The sequence below is a fragment of the Taeniopygia guttata genome, chromosome 1 (assembly GCF_048771995.1).
Source record: "Taeniopygia guttata chromosome 1, bTaeGut7.mat, whole genome shotgun sequence".
Taxonomy (NCBI): domain Eukaryota; kingdom Metazoa; phylum Chordata; class Aves; order Passeriformes; family Estrildidae; genus Taeniopygia; species Taeniopygia guttata.
The window spans coordinates 61298416-61317085 of NC_133024.1; the positions used below are offsets into that span (position 1 = coordinate 61298416).

The window sequence follows — 18670 nt, forward strand, 5'->3', positions numbered from 1 at the left end:
TTCAATGCTTTTGGATTTTTTTCCTAATCTGATGCACTTTTTAGAAAGGGAAAGGAAAGCAGGAGCCTCAGACCTGCAAACTGTTGTTCTCATTACTTAAAGGAAGACTTTTCAGCAGTACATAATGGGAGTCCGGGAGCTCTGTTCCCACTGACTTTCAAAATCTTCCCTTCACGTCTGTGAGCAAGTCCTCTTGAACTCGGTTGGACTGCTGGCAGACGAGCGCTAGCAGGCTCAGGGCCTAATGCTTTTCATGATTCCACTTCTCCCTGCTAGAGCTGCACTGACAAAATATAAGCAGAACAAGTTTTGAAAGGGAGAGGTAATTTCTCTCGCTCTCTTTTTTTCCTTTTTTCTTTTTTTTTTTTTTTTTTTTTTAATCCCTGCCACAGTACAAAAAACCAAGCTTTTGGGCTCAAAAAACCTAAACCATCATGGCAACAAAAATTACTGCTGCTCAGAGAGTATGTAATTCTGAAGCTCCTTAAGGAAAAATGTAGTGCGATGCAACATGTAAGTAATCACATAGCTAATATTATGCATTTATATTATTATAGTTTCCTCTGAATTGAAGTTTGGTAAAGATACTGCTAAAGATACTGATAACTAATTCTTTAAAACCAGGTTCTCAAGTGAAAATGAGCCAGATGACGAAACTTCAGATTGTAAAGCCACTCTATTAAGAAGGAGGAAGTATCAATTATTTGCAGTATATTTACTTTTTTGCTCTTTTATTAAAATTACTCTGAGCAAAATTTTTGATAAATATGCCTTTCAACTGAAAAGAATGATAGTACATATTTTCTAATTTTTTTTTCCTGAAGGTTATGTGTCTGTGAAAAGAAAACTTTGCAGTAGAAATAGCAGTGAAAACAGTAAAGAAAAATACAAAATTATGGCACTACTTATGCCATTTCTCTGTACTTATATTATGTGTACTTTTGCCCTAAAATAATTCTAGTTATTGTTTTTCACCCATTTTTCCAACCCTAATATGAAGATATGATGTAGAAAATAGAATGTCAATACACTGTTTCAGAGAAACAGTGTATCACAAAATATTGACAGAATAGTCTCTGAAACAGAATATTCTCTGAAACAGTGTATCACAGAATACACTGTTTAAATTTCTTTAATATGAATAGGACACTACTTTCAGATATAATTCCTAAGATTTCATTAAGGTTTTTAATGAAAGTAAAATTTTTACATCCCCTAATATCTAGTACTTGCTCTCAGATTCCATTCTTAATGCACATAGGCCCCAGTTCTGCACAGACTGAAATGTATATTATTATGTGTAAGCACACTGAGTAGTTCTCTTTATTATTATGCTCTTGTGTTTCAGACTTACAAAGCTAATAGTGACATTACACAATCCTTATTCTCAGAATTACTTATGACTGCATAAAGCTTAAACCTAATATGATAGTCTTAGTTTACACCTTCTATCCATATCTCTTAAATAATGCATAATTACAAAAATTTGTGCATCAGCACAAATATTTAACTGAGAATTAGAACAAGTGAGAAAGGCAATTGCTGTAGTGTAAAAATCCATGAAGAGGAGGTGTCTATTGCATTCTTTAGCTGTAGCATCTGGGAAAGGATCATTAGTGTGTTTCCTCAGTGACTAACCAAGCCAAAAAGTCACAGCAGGAACACAGCTGAGGACAGAAAGAAAAGAAAAGGATTTTGAGCCCCACCAAAAATAATGTAAATCTCTTAAATCAAATTTCCATCCCAAACAAATTGGACTCATCAGAGTGGTGGATGTCTTATCTGCTGTGGAAGCAGATATGAGATTAAGTTCAACTCCTTTCTTCATGCAGTTCTCATTATAGCACTATCTGAACACCACCTCATAGTGCCTGTCCTGCATTACAGGTTCTTCTCCTCAGAGAGTGCCGTAAATTGTCAGAAAATCTCCTCATACAGTAAGAAGTGACATGATACATTTGTCATATTATCTGCTCTTTTGTTACCAAGGGAAGGAGCATGTGCAATTGAATGTTTTCGGTTTATTGTATCTGTCTGTTCTTCCATATGTCTTTATATTAGTGAGGTAAGGCTGAAGTACTGTGTTTTGTTCTTCAAGCAAGGTGCAGTTATATTTCTGATGGCCCTTAGTTCTTAGGCAGTTTCATTCATTAGACTTTCACCAACCCTAAGAAAGTTCTGCTGTAGAACTTTCAGCTTTTTTCCCACTTCTTGCATAGGTCCTCTTATGTCAGACAAGGGAAACTGTTGCCAACTGGATCTAGTCAAGAGACCTAAAAGAGACTTCTTTAGGAATCCTGAGTTTATGCCCTGGAGAGTCCCGAGTCCCTGAATTTGTAAATTAAAATCTAGAGAAAATCAGCGTAAAGAAGGGCTTATAATAACCTACATTTCTAAGATGACATCCCCCCTGCAGCTTCCTGTACTTGGAGTTTCCTATATGCACCAGGCTTTGTGCTTGGGTATACTGGATTGCTTAGATCCAGTTGAGAGGTTGCAAAACCAAAGCAAGACACTTGTCTTGAAATGACAAAAAATCTCATAGCTAGGGATGGTTAGAAAGCTGGAGGTTGTCTTCTGGCTCAGGCATGCATTTACAAATTACCTTGCTATGTGTTTTTAAGATTTATTTTACAACTATAAGGATTAGAGGAATTTGTAATAATGAAAACTGGCGTTGTGTCATTACTGTGTAACTTTTTAGTTAGATTATCTGGCTTGCCTGGGCTCTTGCACATTATTCTATTTGATCTGGAAAGTTCCTAGGTAAGTTAGACCAATTGGGGGACACTACAGTACACACACACACACACACACACACACACACACACACACACACACACGATTATAATAATTGTACACCTACATATTGTTTTGGTATTCAGTGTTTGTTTGTATATGGACATATAGCCAGTGGAAATTTGATTTTTTTCCTAGTATTTTTCTAATTTAAGCCCTGCCTTGCCCCTGATGCTCATCCAGCCTTCTAGATCCTTGTTATAGGTTCATCTAAGACTCTCTTCAGGCCTCCCATGTAAATTTTGTATCACTTGAATTTTAAAGTTTCAGTTTAATAACCTAGAGTAGTTATTAGTAGTAGTTATTGTAACTAGTAGTTGAGTAGTAGTAGTTATTATAACTGTAGCTGAGCAACCTCCTTCATTTGTGTTTTGTTTTCTGCTGAGCCATTCAGTCTCTTATTTACCCTGACAAATACAGGATTTGGAATTCATTGCTTTTGCAATTTTAGTCTGCTTGCAATGATAGAGGTTGTAACCTAGAAAGGACTACAGTGGACAGCATTTACTATTGTACAGTGAAAACCGAGTTTTTAATTTGCCAGAATAAATCTGATCTAAGGATGATTCTGTAGACTGTTAGGACTGCTAGAAGTATGTGCTGACTTAGGACATGCATATACTTTATTAGATTTCCTGTGAACTTCCACATGAAAAATAAAACTGGCTTTTTTTCTTTTACCTCCTGATTTTTCAATAGCAAACCTTCCATTTAGATTTTTTTAAAGTCACTAAAATACTCAGTGTAGCATAAAGATTAGTGGTGTAGTCATCAAAAGGTTGGATTTCTATATTTTGTTAGCATCTTATAGTATTGACTCCAACATATCTATAGGCCTGACTCATAATAACAAACATATCCCTGAGAATTTAATAAAGAATTTGGTATTAAACTTAGGTTCTGTGGTAAAGTTTTGCCTAAATGGTCTAACTGTGACTTCTAACCATTTTAATATTTTTGTGGATTTAATGATTATAAAAAGTTTTGGCTTGGTATCTGTGAAAACTGAAGCCCATTCTTTTATTCATGGATTAATTACAGCAGAAGAGTGACCAAGTGGTCTTCTCCACAGCAGCCATGAACTTCAACCTTGAACTGAAGAAGACTCATCAAATGGTGAGAAAAGAGTGTGGTTGTCATGACTATTAAGTTAGGGATGCTCTATTATTTTTTCCTGTTTAGCACTGATTCTTTTGTTTTATAAGTATTGAAGTTCGATTTTTGTCGAGTAATTTCTGGGACCATAACTTAATTTTTCCTCCACACCCCATATTTCAGCTGTTAATTTTTCAAGCTTTGCTTTATTCCTTGCTGTCCCTAACTTCAAAAATAATTTTTAGTGATATGCAGAATTCATTAGTAAATTTATTTATTACTTTCGTTAGCCTTAGTCCTGTGCTTAACTCTGTTCACATGAATATTTTTATCAGTAGCACTACTTAGAAGTTTGAAATTCAGGATATATGAAGCTGTTTGAAAGACTGAAATTTAAATTTTACAGATGTGAATGCCTGCAACTAAATGAAATGCTACTGAAATGAATGCAGGAGTGGGAGATCTGAAAGTGCTTTTAGCTATTATTGGTTTGCTTGCTCTTTTGCAGTACCATTTGTTTCTTTTAAGACTGAAAGATGCAAGATGTTAATTTGCTTCTCTAATTTCCCAGTTTCTGGGAAATTTTGAACTCTGAACTTCACAACATTTATTAAATTTTAGTAGCGTTCATAATTCTCCTGGGAGGAACAAAACATTATTTTGTTTAGCCATTTTATGAAAAGGTGACTGAATATAGAGGAACTACTTCTTTATGTATTTCACTGCCTTAATCAGGTCTTTAATCCTAGTCATAAGAATCACTAGGTAATGATTTTTAGATCTATGGATTTATTAAGCATAGATCTTGAAAATTAGGATTTTCCTTTCTTTTAGAGATACAAATAAAGGATGTAATATCAGTAGCAGGGACTTTTTTGTGTAAGAATATAGTTGTTAAGTGTTGTTGTGGGCTTCCTGATAATTTAGATAGGTAACAGCTTAAAATAACGGTGCACAGAATGATCCATAGCTCAGGAGATAGATTCCAGTGACCAGAATGCTCTTAGAGAGTCCTGAGAGATATCCCAGATCTTTTTGGTATCTCAACAAATGGCTCAATTTTTGTTTTCCTTTAGTAACTCTATTGTAAAGTAAGGATTAAAAGGGAGAGAACCCTGTTAGTGGCTTATGATTTCCACAGTTTATCCTCTTGGAATATGGGATATTTACGCTGTCTCAGCTGTTTACCAAACTGGGTTTGGAAGCACAAATGCATTTAAATAGCCAAGAGAGATGCTGAGCCTTTTATGCCAACATCTGAGCTGCGCCCTGTGTTAAGAATTACTTTAGTACTGTTATCAACCACTAAACTTACTTAACCTTTGCCAAGGTTCTTTAGCATTTCATGTTTTAAAAACAAGGTTTAATACTTAAACCAGAAAGAAGTTTTCAGGCACAGTGCATTAAGATGTAACCCAGCGGTCATTTATTTTTAATACCGATTCAACAATCTATTTCTTTGTTCTTACTCAGCCATTTTTTCTTTAGTTTTCTTTTAGAGACCTGAAATCTTGAATTAATTTTGAGCATTTAACTACCTTCATTCTCTTCATCAAACAGTTAATCTTGCACTTAAGTAAAAATACTTGCATGAGTATGGGAGAGAAGAGCCTGAAACCACATTAGTCCCTTTGAATCTTGTATTTGCCTGTCTGGTAACCAGTGGGCTGGATTCATATCAGCGCCAAAGTATGAGTCTGACTGTTATTAGGGTAAGGAGCTGAGGCTCAGTTTTGAATGTGTTTTTGACACTACAGACCTAGTGAAAGATAACAATAGGATGTAAATTGATTTCCAAATTTAAGCGCTTCTTTAGTTGCTTAGCTGAGCAGAGTTTAGCTACTCCAAATGCTTAAAGTTAAATGGTTTTATTCACTTCAGGAGAAGAATAGGTAGGCCAATGTCAAACTGTTTTGAAAGGCTTGTTTTCATTACCCTGCTTAGAATATAACTTTGTTTCTTTTGTACCAGCCCCTTTTGGCTAAATCACTTTCACTTCCCTGACTCATCTTATACATGTTGTGTCCTGCTAACCTTTCTTCTAATGTCCAGTTTTCTATTAACTTTTCCACACTGATTATTCTTTGTCTCTCTTCTTTTTTACAGGAGTTTTAGAGTGGTCATTATACTTTTCCAATTTATTTCCTTCCTTCATTCTGGAATCCAGCAACAAATAAACCCCTCTGATTTCAAGTTTGCCTTTTAACTGAGAAATACACAAGTTAAAAATGTAATGCAATATCAATAGAAAGGGTAAACAGAGCATTGTGGATGCTATTTATAGAAAATAAACTGGGTTTTGCATATTATTAAAAACTATTCCCTAATTTGGGATATTGGAATCCAGGCAGTAAGATTAGGATTTTAAGGTGATGCTTTAAAAATCACTATGCTTAATCTAAAAAAAAAAAAAAAATAAATCAAAAAACCAACCAACCCAACTGAAAAACCCACAAAAGTGCAGGTATGCTGAATAGACTGATTAGACTTGATGTGGCTGTTTTATAGAGCTGTGTATCATTGAACTTTTTTTAAGCCTTAGGAAAGACAGTATGGAGCTGGAAGAGAAGCAGGGATCTTCATGAAGGGCAGTCAGTTATAGTTATGGTAAGTTAAAAAAAATACTATATTTCTGTTAAATTTTCCCCTTTATGAAGCAACCTTTATTCAGGGCCCTCTTCACCTTGCAAAATGAATCCAGTTTTATTGAAAGTATCTGCATTCTCTGGATTCATTTATGCTATCACTGTGTAACAATTGTCCTCTGTTGTATCTCACTTTGCAGTGTAACTCCTGAATGAAAACAGTAAGTGACATAAAAATAATTATTTTCACAGTGATTATGCTACAGTGTTTTCATGCCTAGGTTCTGAGCAAAACAAGATATATTATAGGATCATGTTATCTCCTAATAACTTTCAAATCCACTGCTTAATTTCAGCTGCATTTGATATAGAGTTAGAGGTCACAAAGTCAAGTTTCTGCAATTTGAATGAAATTTAGCAGCTGTGAATAGAGAAGGGACTCAAATTAGTGCCCCTGGGGTAGAAAAAGCTGCAGCATGGACTCAGAAATGTTCTGTTCAACCTGTTGCCTTGAAGGTTGGCATGCTTGGTTGGTCTGCCAGTCAACACATGTAGCTCAGACCTAGCCACAATGTGAGCTGTCTCTTGTTCTCCTAAACATCAGCAGCTAAAATTTAGAGAAATCTGTTTAGAAGGGAATGGGAAAACAGCCAGGCTAGCTTCAGCACAAGTGTGTTGGTGGCACCTGTAAGCATGCAGGTAGGTAGCTAGACATCATTATTTCTGCTAGTCATGAAAAATCCTTGGTTTTGCCAGGGCCTTCTAGTCTTCCAAAACAACTGTGTATCATTCCATGATATGGTGTTTTCTCTACCTAGATTAGAAAAATGCTTTTCTTGTCATGTCAGAGAATGGAACTGTTGAGACAGCTTCAGTATTTCATTTCTTTGGTTGCTTGTATGTTAGCTCTGAGCTATTTCTGAGGTTGTCAAAATTGTAAAACTGTGTTTTCAGCTCTCTTCAGAAACTGATGGTAATTTAGGCTGCAGCTATGTGTCCCTGACCCATCCTACAACCTACTCTTTTGGAACAGTGCAGAAAATATGCATTGTATTCCAATTAACTTCCTTTGTGAACAAAGATGTGGAGCTAGATACAGGGAGAGAAAACAATATTAGGATCTGGCTTCATCATGTTACCACATCACATTGCAACCTGGGAAATGCTAAATATGTAGCTGTGTAATTTTGTCACCAAAATCATACTGAAAGGTCTTGTCTGCCCATTCATCTCAGTCAGTGAGAAATGGGCAGATTACAAGTGCCAGAGGTGCTGTTACTCACTATTCAGGGTCAGGTAGGCACACTAACTTGGCATATGTCCAATATTTTTAAATTTTCTGTATTATGTTAGACAGGGGTCAAGATACAACACTCTTTAAACAGAATTTAGTGCTGTAGCATATTATTTAAAACCAGTTGAATTTCTCAGAATAACAAGAGTCATGCATATGAATTGTAAAATTTGAAAGAAGTAACATGAGAAGAAACATTTCCAGTTCAGTATCATAAGGTAACTGTCTTGAAATTTTGTCAGATTTTGTTTGCCCAGTTGAAAACCATCAACCTGGCAGCAAGGAACAAAAGCTTGTGATACTCTTTTCCATTTTCTGGTAATTTTCTTCTTCTTGTTTTTTTTTTTTTTTTTTTCCCCACAAAATCAAAGCCAAGAAGAGAACAATTAGTCATTAAAAATAAAATAATAAAAAAAAAAACCCTCAAACAAACTGCCTTCCATTTCATGAAACTTTTGGGTTGTCAGATTCTCAAATCCTTTCATTTGGTCCCAGCTTTTTTGTTTATTTGATTTTAAGTATTGTTGTTTCTGCAGACCTATCTGTATTAAAGGAATGAAGAAATGTTTTTTTGCATGTTTCTATGATCTATTGGTTCTTAAAACCTTTATCACAAATAGTCTTGCCTAGTGTCACCAGTTAAATATTACTTAATGGAACTTATAACTAACCAGCTTTTAAATGGTTATAATATATAAAAATACCGTAATTGACAACATTTTTTCTTTTAAAGACCAGCATAGATGTGTTTTTAATAAGAAGAGCAAGGTCAAATAATGTGAACAGCAAAGTGGTGGTGTTGTTTTACACTTTGTTGTGTGCTTCCTGTGTGTTAAATAGTGTTCACAAAATCCTTAAACTTAGCAAAGTTTTTCATAAGGATGTTTTGTTTTAAAATATTACAACTTTTTGGTCTAAGAATTACTAAATCTAAACTTCTTTTCATTATGTATTTTTGAAAACTTCAGTCATGGATGCTACTATATGTGGTCAGATACTTTCACATCAAAAAATTCACAGGCCTATGCTGCGTCCCTAAAATGGATGCTGTGGGACAGATTTTAAGAAGGTTGAAGCACTAAAAAGTGACTTGCACAATAGACCAAAGAAACCAGGATAATTAATTTTTAGAAAGTGATAATTTAAAAATTATATTTCAAGTAATATCAGTAAAAGCTTCCATAATGTGCTGTCACTACATGTAAAATTCATAAGCAATTTTAAGCCAACATTCTTTAAAGAAGGAGCTAAAAAATTCCTATTAAAAATATGCAACTTAAAGAGGTATGGAACTCCTTTATTATGTGCTAAATGCTGTAATAAAACAGGCTATCAGTAGGTTTTGCTGCATGTTACTAATTTTATTTTTTTAAATTTTGGTATTTTTGCAGGTGTGTGGAGGAACAGGTCCTGTTCTTGCTGTTGTTACTCCCACATAGGCAGACTCTGTAATTGATTATGTGTGGGTAGGGCCCTATTGAAATTCAGGAGATTCTGCAGTAGTGTGGGGTTCTTATTGTGAAAGTTCAGTTGCAAGATCAGGACCCTACTGTGACTACTTACTGTGCGTTCTGTCACTGTCTCATTGATTGTACTGGAACCTGCCTATTGGGATAATGTAAGTCCTACTTTTCCCCTGCTTGTACTTTATGTGAATTAATGTGAATTAATCATGAAACATTTCTAATTAGAAAATTAGTATAATTTACATGCATTCTTTTAATTATGTTTTTTTGGCAGTACCAAATACTATATTCCTCAAAACTTCTTAATGGCACTGAGGCTTTGTGGATAGTTGGTCACATGATGAGAAAATTCAGCTGTAAGTACATTAAAATGATTGACTTTTTCAATAGTTAGTCTTTACTGATGTTGGCAAAATAACAGTGATAAAAATGTGAATCAAGATGTTTGACTTCTGTCAAATTATTTCAGTTCTTTTTATAAAATATATACGGTATACCCATTAAGGATTTTATTATTCTTAGGTGATTCACCATGGGACCCTGAAGTTCTTCCTTACTGCAATTAGGTAGGGAGTTCAGAGCTGTTGGTTTTCTTTATTTTCAGAATGGTGTGTCTCTGACTTGCTCTGTGTTTTTATGGATAAACTTTTTGAAATTTATGGATCTATAAAAACTGTTTATACCACTAGTATTTGTATAGATATTGCAAACTGATCTACAAACGTAATTGTCTTGCTGCATTGAATACTGAAATGTTAATAAATATACACTTATATTTGTGTCAGTGTATCTTGGTTAAATTAAACTGAGGTGACATTGTGAGTGAATTTGATCATACATGCTGATTACCTATAGTCTTAGGCAAGAACTACATATTACCCATATCATATGTCAGTGGATTCACCCAAAAATAGCTATAAATAGCTATGCTTGGGTTAAGGAGGAAGTTAATTTCTTGTAGTTATGGGTACAGTCATTGCTTTGACTCCTGTTTTTATATACAAATGAGCAAAAACTACATGTAGGTGTTTTCCCTGTATAACAAAAGGGGCATTGTAAACTCTGTGCCCTTTTTTATGATGTTGTATTTCCTTTCTGGTATTTAAATTCAAGGATGTTTTCAGCTGTGTCTTAATACAAAAAAAAAAAAAAAAAAAAAAAAAAAAAGTTACTGAATTTGTGGATTATTACCAAGAGGCTGTAAAGGTCTGGAGGAATTGTGTGTAAGGACAATTAGAGATTATTTCTCATGAAGCAAGGACACAGATAATAATTGATGAGTAAAGGTTAAGGAGCACAGGATTATTTTTATTGCTTGGCACAAGAGCAGCATGAAATGAAAGTAATTTGAAGAAAAAGCAAGACCGAAAGAGAAATCAGATCAGAAGTAGACTAGAGAGTCCAGTTAAAAAAAAAACCAAAACAAACCAACAAACAAAAACCTCCAAAACCCTTAATATGGGTTTGAAAAATGTACCTAAATATAACTAAGTGGATAGCTACTGGTATTTTTCATTGCACCAAATATATGATAGATTTAAGTTTAAAATTTTCAGTAAATGCTATTCTTGAAGTTTTTTGTTTTCTTCTGCTGGAGAGGAGTAGAAGAACTTTGAAGCATTAAAGAAGACTCAGTGACTACTTGTGAATTACAGTATGAATTGGGGATTCAAGATGATGGTTACAACTAAGAAGAGAAGACAATGGGTTGCTATGCAAAATAAGTGCTAAGCAGAAGCTGTATTTTCTTGTTCAAACACAAAACTTAATGATTTTGTAATGTATAACCTTCAGCAGCGCTCAAACCACAATTTCATTTCAGAAACCTAAATCATCATTTCATTTCAGAAACTGAAATGTTTCAGAACACAGAACATTTCATTTTGCATAAAAAAATCTTGATCAGCATATTTTTAAAAAAAAAATCTTAGACCTAAGTATTTTCCATTTTCACCTTTTAATCATATTGGCCGTATAAAGTTTTTACTTGCAGTAAGTTGGGTGAAAGAAAGAAAAGCAGAATGAGATTAGATTATTACAAAAAATCACCCTAAACACAGCCTTCTAGCTGAGCCTCTAGATCAGAAGTGCCTCAGAACAGATCTAATTTCAGAGGACGAAAGGAAGGAAAGTGACATGCCAATGAGTTGGGTATGAGGAATCCTCTGCATGTTTCATCTCTGTCTGATTTTTTCTCTCATCACCACTGAGAGGGAGATCATCTCAGCAGTGTGACTGCTTCCCCTTCCTGTGAAACTTCCCAGTACTTTGAGGGAGATAATGTTGGGGCATAGCTCTGTTCTGTCTGCAACAGTGCTGCTACAAATGTTTAGAAGAGAAAGAACTCTGAATTGTCTCCTGCTGTAACCAGCTCTTCAATACTATCTGCTGCTTAGCCCTGTTGTTGAGTACCTGATCTGATGATCTCTTTCATTTAACTCATGCTGTGATGCTATAAATGACTGAAACCAGGACCAAAGCAAGAAAACAGATATCAAGAGAAGGAGATGATGTTTGGGAATGTAGGGAGTGGGCATTTGCTACACAGCTACACTTTGTCAGCTCTTGAGCTCTGTAATTCTTTGAGATCTCTTTCCCTACTGCTGTTTGCCCTCTGCTTGTGTCGTGACTGTCCTGAATGTAGGATGTCTTTATTTGTGCAATGAGGCACTCTTCACATTGTAACATCAGGAACATTGTTTTTCTTCAACCCTTGCAAGAAAAACATGGTAGCATAGATAACTGAAACATGTTAGTAATAAATGTAACACAAAAGAATTTTCTCATTTCACAGTATTTATAGGAAAAACAACGTTTTATGTGTTTCAAATACCTCTTCTTTTCCAATCTTAAGAAGATTTAATGCATGAAAATTTTCTTCAGCAATGCCCTCAGTTCCTTATTTGCAGTTGCAATTGTTGGTCTTTCGTTAGTAGGGTTTTTTGTATTTAGATTGCTGCCCTCACAAAACTTCTCTGGACCCTTTATGAATGACACTATCATGCTGTCATTTGTTTTGTCATAAAATCTAGTGTAAACCTGCATTTTAGGAATCTTTTTTCCAATCATTAAAGGATGATCGTTCTTCTCTGTCAGCAGGTTTTTCATAGATCGAGTCTTTATTAGAAAATCTTTTACTTTGCCTTGACAAAATGCAGTCTTGCCTTGCTCATTCGCTATCAAAGTGCTGCTCTACTGTAAATACCACTTCCCAAACCTATTCCTTTACTATTTTCAATTTTCTGCTTAGTTTTAAAGCAATCTGTCTCATTTTCAAGGCTCATCAGGACTACTTCTACCTGATACCTCTCCTTCAGTATCAAAAGGTTGACTCTGGTTTCGATCAACACATGATGCCAACTTCCATCATTTTGTCATTAAATTTTCAGATCACACTGAATATTTTCTCCTCATCTGCCCCTCATGTATTGGTTGACTTCTTCATAAACAGAAGTGTTCACTATCTTCCCTCTATTTTTTTCTTGAAACTTTTATGCACTGTGAAGCTTTAAGCAATCCAACTAGACAACAGTTAGATTGCAGGCATATTAATGCCAATGCCTATCACAGCAGTACTGTGTCATTGCATTTGGACTCTGCCATAATCCCTCTGTTGTCTCTTTATGTAGAATTTAAGCATATCTGTATTTTGTTGTGTGTTTATTCATGGCCCAGTGTAATATGAAGTGGCTGAATTGAGGCCTTCCAAGATTTATGGTAGTACAGATAAATAACAATGAACATACACTGGATGTGTAACTGCTTGGAAAACAGCATAACTGTTTGATCCTATTGTGCCTAATATGCCACATCATAATTTAATGCAGAAAGAAGGTGCTCCAACCAGAGGCCTCACAAAAGGAAAAGAAGTGAGTTGCAGCCAACAGAAAAAATGCTAGCCCAAGAAGCCCTCTTAGCTGTCAAACTCAAGCCTGTAGCTACTACCATTGTGTCCTGAAAGCATTCCTCTCCTCTCCTCTCCTCTCCTCTCCTCTCCTCTCCTCTCCTCTCCTCTCCTCTCCTCTCCTCTCCTCTCCTCTCCTCTCCTCTCCTCTCCTCTCCTCTCCTCTCCTCTCCTCTCCTCTCCTCTCCTCTCCTCTCCTCTCCTCTCCTCTCCTCTCCTCTCCTCTCCTCTCCTCTCCTCTCCTCTCCTCTCCTCTCCTCTCCTCTCCTCTCCTCTCCTCTCCTCTCCTCTCCTCTCCTCTCCTCTCCTCTCCTCTCCTCTCCTCTCCTCTCCTCTCCTCTCCTCTCCTCTCCTCTCCTCTCCTCTCCTCTCCTCTCCTCTCCTCTCCTCTCCTCTCCTCTCCTCTCCTCTCCTCTCCTCTCCTCTCCTCTCCTCTCCTCTCCTCTCCTCTCCTCTCCTCTCCTCTCCTCTCCTCTCCTCTCCTCTCCTCTCCTCTCCTCTCCTCTCCTCTCCTCTCCTCTCCTCTCCTCTCCTCTCCTCTCCTCTCCTCTCCTCTCCTCTCCTCTCCTCTCCTCTCCTCTCCTCTCCTCTCCTCTCCTCTCCTCTCCTCTCCTCTCCTCTCCTCTCCTCTCCTCTCCTCTCCTCTCCTCTCCTCTCCTCTCCTCTCCTCTCCTCTCCTCTCCTCTCCTCTCCTCTCCTCTCCTCTCCTCTCCTCTCCTCTCCTCTCCTCTCCTCTCCTCTCCTCTCCTCTCCTCTCCTCTCCTCTCCTCTCCTCTCCTCTCCTCTCCTCTCCTCTCCTCTCCTCTCCTCTCCTCTCCTCTCCTCTCCTCTCCTCTCCTCTCCTCTCCTCTCCTCTCCTCTCCTCTCCTCTCCTCTCCTCTCCTCTCCTCTCCTCTCCTCTCCTCTCCTCTCCTCTCCTCTCCTCTCCTCTCCTCTCCTCTCCTCTCCTCTCCTCTCCTCTCCTCTCCTCTCCTCTCCTCTCCTCTCCTCTCCTCTCCTCTCCCTTCTAGTATAAGGAAGTAAATGCAAATATCACAAAGGTGTGCAGTGTATGCAGAAGGTTTTCTTATACTTTCATAGCTAACTTCTTTAGTGACACAGCAACTCTTGGTACAGAAATATTGAATAACCATAATTGTGCCATTCATCAGTCCTTTTTTCAAATGCCATTTGATCTCTGTTGGGAAGGAACCTACACTAATTTTTATTTGGTATCTTGGCATATTCCTATCTCATAATGCAGTGCTTCCATTGTGCTTCAAAAATAATGAGTCTTCAGAAAAGTGGTAAGGATTAATTCAATTCGGAATTCCCCAGGTGTGTCACTCTTTTTGTGTAAGTGGGTCTACATGTAACCCTTTCTTTTAAGGGCACCCTGAAATGTCAGTGTTTAGATTGTACAGAGCTGATGGAATGTTGAGTGCCTGGCTGATTACATGGTAGATGGTAGATTGGACTGTGCAGACAAATGGTGCAGTATGTACCAAAGCACATATAGTCCAATAGTCTAACTTGAAAAGAATAAACCACAAAATGTACTTCTGTGTGGTTCTATGGCTGAGTAGGAGAACTTTAGTAGAGCTCTGGACTAGTTGATGAGATGGAGGCAATTGCTATGAAATACTGTGGGAGCCTGGGGAGTCTGTACAACCCAAAAGCTTGATCATAGCAACAGTTCTTGGTTATATATGTATAGACTGGATAAACTTAATGTTACACCTCATTAGGCCATCATGCCCAGGCTGTGTATTTAGATATCATTGAGCACTAATTTTTGAGCAAACAAGATAGGGAATCCAGAAGGAGAAAGAACAGCCCTTGATTTAGTCTAGATCAACATACAACAAATGACTGGAAGAACCATTCAGTAGTGAGATATCATACTCAAGTTTGTTGTACTTGTAGGAGAAAAAAAGATTAAAATAAAATTTTAAAAAATTCCAGTCTTGTTTAAAAAAATAATTGTATACTAATAAAGACAGTTTAAATAAATATTAAAAATACACAGGGGCTTTGTTTTCTAATTCTAACCCGATGAAATATGACTTTTCCAACACAGTTCAGCAGTAATAGAAGCTACTAGAAATAAATACAGGTTTTTTAAAAAGCAAAACCCAAGCAAGCAAAGCAGAAAAGAGCACGGTTCTGACAAGTGTAAACCTAGTATGAGGCAGAAGAAAAAAATTTTGAAATGCAATGGGCTAAAATTCTAAAAGCCAAACCCCATCTTTTTCCAGTGTAAATTTTGCTAGAAGAGAGGTGAGATTTAAAGATAGTTGTGGTTAAAGAGAAAGTCAAAGCCATTACAGAAAGAAATTGAACTCATTGCACTGGCAAGGTTTATGACAGGATGATTAGGGACATCCCCAAATAAGAGTTGTTTTTAAAGGGAATAGTTAGATTTGATATATCAATAAAAGGTTTTTAATAAAATTGTTTGAATATAGATTAATAAATTGACCAATAAATGCTGTTCATTCAGTAGTCCTAGAAAAATTCAGAAATTAAATTGGTGAGTAAACCATGAACTGTGTTGTGTAACCTGGTATTTAAATTAGTCGTGATAATAGAGGAATGGAAAGTAACAAATGTGACCCTAGTTTTAAAAAGGGTTTTAAGGATGGGCATGGACTAATGGACAAAAAATAGCTACCATGACAGACAAAATGCCAGTGATTGTGATAAAGTGTACTGTTTATAGGAACATGGATATGTGTAATAGAAACTATCATTATTTTGTACAAGTAGTTTTGTCTTGGAGCTTTGGTAGTTATTTGAAAGAGTAATTTCAAAAAGAGTCCTGTGCATTTGAAAGATGCACAGAAAAAAGTGTGCCAAAAGTTTTAAAACAGTTCTGTAACTGAAGACTGTTAACAAAATGAAGTAGGGAGTCACTTAAAATTCTTTGTGGATTAGTAAAGGGTTAGTATAGGGACTAATGGGCAGTTTTACATTGCCCTCTCACAGAGGTTTGTACTGGCACCTTTGCTAGTCCACCTGTTCCTAAACAGTCTGGAAAAGTGCAATTGTAAATATTGCAGATGATAAAAGGAAAATATTCACAGTTGTAGGCAGACCTAATGTTGACCCTGAAGAGCTGCAGAAGGATCTCACAGCAGGACCTGTGGTGATCTAGAAACCATGGCTGTCACAGTGGCCAGAAATCGCTGACCCCACTGTTCAGCTGAATCCATCATCAGAGAGAGGCAGTGGCTGTTGGATTACAGCAGCCATCAGCCCATAAACCGTGAGCCCAGCAGGCTGTGACCAGTCATGCCACTCAGGAAGGCAGGGACTTGTAGCTGTTCTTTTTAACAGCAGGGCCTGCAAAATGAAGATTCTTTCTCCCTGTTTTCTCAGAGTTTCATAACCCAAACAAGCTTAAAGTACGTGTTTTGAACTTGGAGATCCTGCTTGCTACAGGGTTGGAATATCACTATGAAAGTGATAGATAAGGTCTTGCTGCTGTGAGAAGCTAGGGCTCTCAAGCCACCTTACTGGTGTTTGGATGGATTTTTAGCAGCTTCTGTTAGTTTCTTAAAATCATTCTGGATCTGTAAATAAGTTTGTTGCCCTCATCGATTGATAATAAATTTTTAAGCATGAATCAAGTATATACTGTTCCCATTTTCCTAAATTTGTAGATTTTTTTATTGTTCTTTTTCTAGCAGTAGCAATATTATGACTGTGCAGATCAGTTTTACTTCTACTGGTCACAAGCCTGTGGGCAATGGCCAATGCCAGTTTGCTGCTACTGCAGAAGCTAAGAGCAGTCAAAGGCCCTAAAATTAATCCTAGGGGAAATCAGATAAAGAAGCAGAAATATTTCATGCGCAACCAGATTCTGATGTTGTCTTTGGTCAGGCTTGAGCTACAAGCTGAATATGAGATTGAGGGGAATCTTTGCCTTGTATCAGAAAGCAACTTGTGGAAAGGAGAGAGTGACTTCTGCTATACTGTGGGGAAACATGGTTTCCTGAGTTTACCTGTGAGTGACAGGAGAGAGGGATTTACGAGTCCAGGCAAGGCATATGGGTATAGAAGCAGTGATGGGGTGTATTGTTAGATCTGAGGATAAGTGCATAAGAATGAAGAACTCAGAATAGGTATCAGAGAAGGGGTTTCAATAAAAGTTGGAAAGATCACAGTTGGATAAATACACTGTGGTCAGTTGAAAGTCAGTTTACTAGAGAACATGGCTACAGCTCTCTACCTGAGTCTAGCTCGCACCACACTTTATCTAACTACAACCTTACCTGTCTTCTGGAACCTCAGCTTCTTCTCCAGTTTTTGCACATAACCCTTTTAAGTGGAAAACCTACTTTACTGCTTACTCCAGGAACAATTACATGCAAAGGTACAAATGGTCCTATAAATCTTTTACATCTAAAGCTTGTCTTCTGTTCCATTATACTTTCTTCAGAGTCCTGTCTGTGAAGTTCTGCACTGCAGATGCAGATGGACAAATGAATCGCAGAATAGAAACATTTAGATTGGAAAAGGCCCTTAAGATTTCAAGTTAACCATAAACCTAACAGTAAAAGTCCACCACTAAATTTTGTCCCTAAGTGCTGTGCCCACATGTCTTTTAAATGCCCTGGATGACCTGCTCTAGTGCTTAACAACCCTCTCAGTGAAGAAATGTTTCCTAATATCCAATCTAAACCTTCTCTGGAGCAGCTTGAGTTCATTTCCTCTTATTCTGTCATTGGTTACTACCTGGGAGAATAGACTGACCCCCACTTGGCTCCACCGCTCCTTTCAGCCAGTTATAGAGATTGATAAGGTCACCCCTGAGCCTCCTTTTCTCCAGGCTGAAGAATTTCAGCTCCCTCAGCTGCTCCTCAATGGACTTGAGATCCAGACCCTTCCCCAGCTCCATATCCCTTCTCTGATTCTCCAGTACCTCCATGTCCTTCTTGTAGTGAGGAGCCCCAGACTGAACACAGTACTGGCAGCATGGCCTCACCAGTGAATACAAAATGATTCAAATGAGATGCTGTGGAAAACTGGCTGCACAATGGTAATGCTTCTCCTTTACAATGTACCGTTGTCATCTTCTCCAAGTGGGACATGTCCCATCATTCGAAATCTGCTGAGTGTAGATGAATTCATTTATTCCTTTATCCCCTTCCTATGTAACTCATAAGAACGTGATGGATTTTTCCAGATGATGAGTTATGACTTTTAGATAATGTTTGTCTTACTAAACAGAAGGAAAAAAGTTTTGGATTTCTAAAGCCTGGTCTCTTTCATTTGCATTTTCTGTGCTCTATGATCTTCCTAACAATAAATTAATCCAGTAGATTATTACACCTACTGGTGTTGAATTGAAGCTTATAGACAGTGGGATTTCTTTTCATAATTACTATTTTGCCAGTCCCTAAAAAGTTGTTTATGAAGACTAAAGAGTCTGCAGAAAGACTGAAAGCAATGTCATAGGACATCCTCTTAAATGAAAAGGTTTTTTTAAAATGCAGTGTTTTTTTTTTTTTTGGCACTGATCTTTTCATAAGTCTTCAGCTTT

At 37.0% G+C, this 18670-nt stretch overlaps 1 protein-coding gene and 1 long non-coding RNA gene across 51 annotated transcripts in view; one reads left to right on the forward strand and one right to left on the reverse strand.

Annotated features, from left to right (window-relative positions):
• Window positions 1-18670, reverse strand: part of LOC140684186 (uncharacterized) — a 71506-nt gene that overhangs the window by 23454 nt on the left and 29382 nt on the right. The gene's annotated exons all lie outside the window — the stretch shown is intronic.
• The window catches only part of LOC105758667 (uncharacterized), a 108817-nt gene that overhangs the window by 2012 nt on the left and 88135 nt on the right, over window positions 1-18670 (forward strand). For 13 of the 49 annotated variants that reach the window (XR_012056048.1, XR_012056045.1, XR_012056050.1 and 10 more), the window contains exons 2-7: window positions 393-513; window positions 3841-3915; window positions 6437-6501; window positions 9165-9391; window positions 9514-9595; window positions 9762-9805. The gene's annotated coding sequence lies outside the window, so the exon portion shown is untranslated. Of the gene's footprint in view, window positions 1-392; window positions 514-1887; window positions 1938-3840; window positions 3916-6000; window positions 6359-6430; window positions 6502-8015; window positions 8092-9164; window positions 9392-9513; window positions 9596-9761; window positions 10024-18670 lie in introns of those variants that run through there. The other 36 variants (XR_012056092.1, XM_072929312.1, XM_072929308.1 and 33 more) reach the window with 30 other exon arrangements.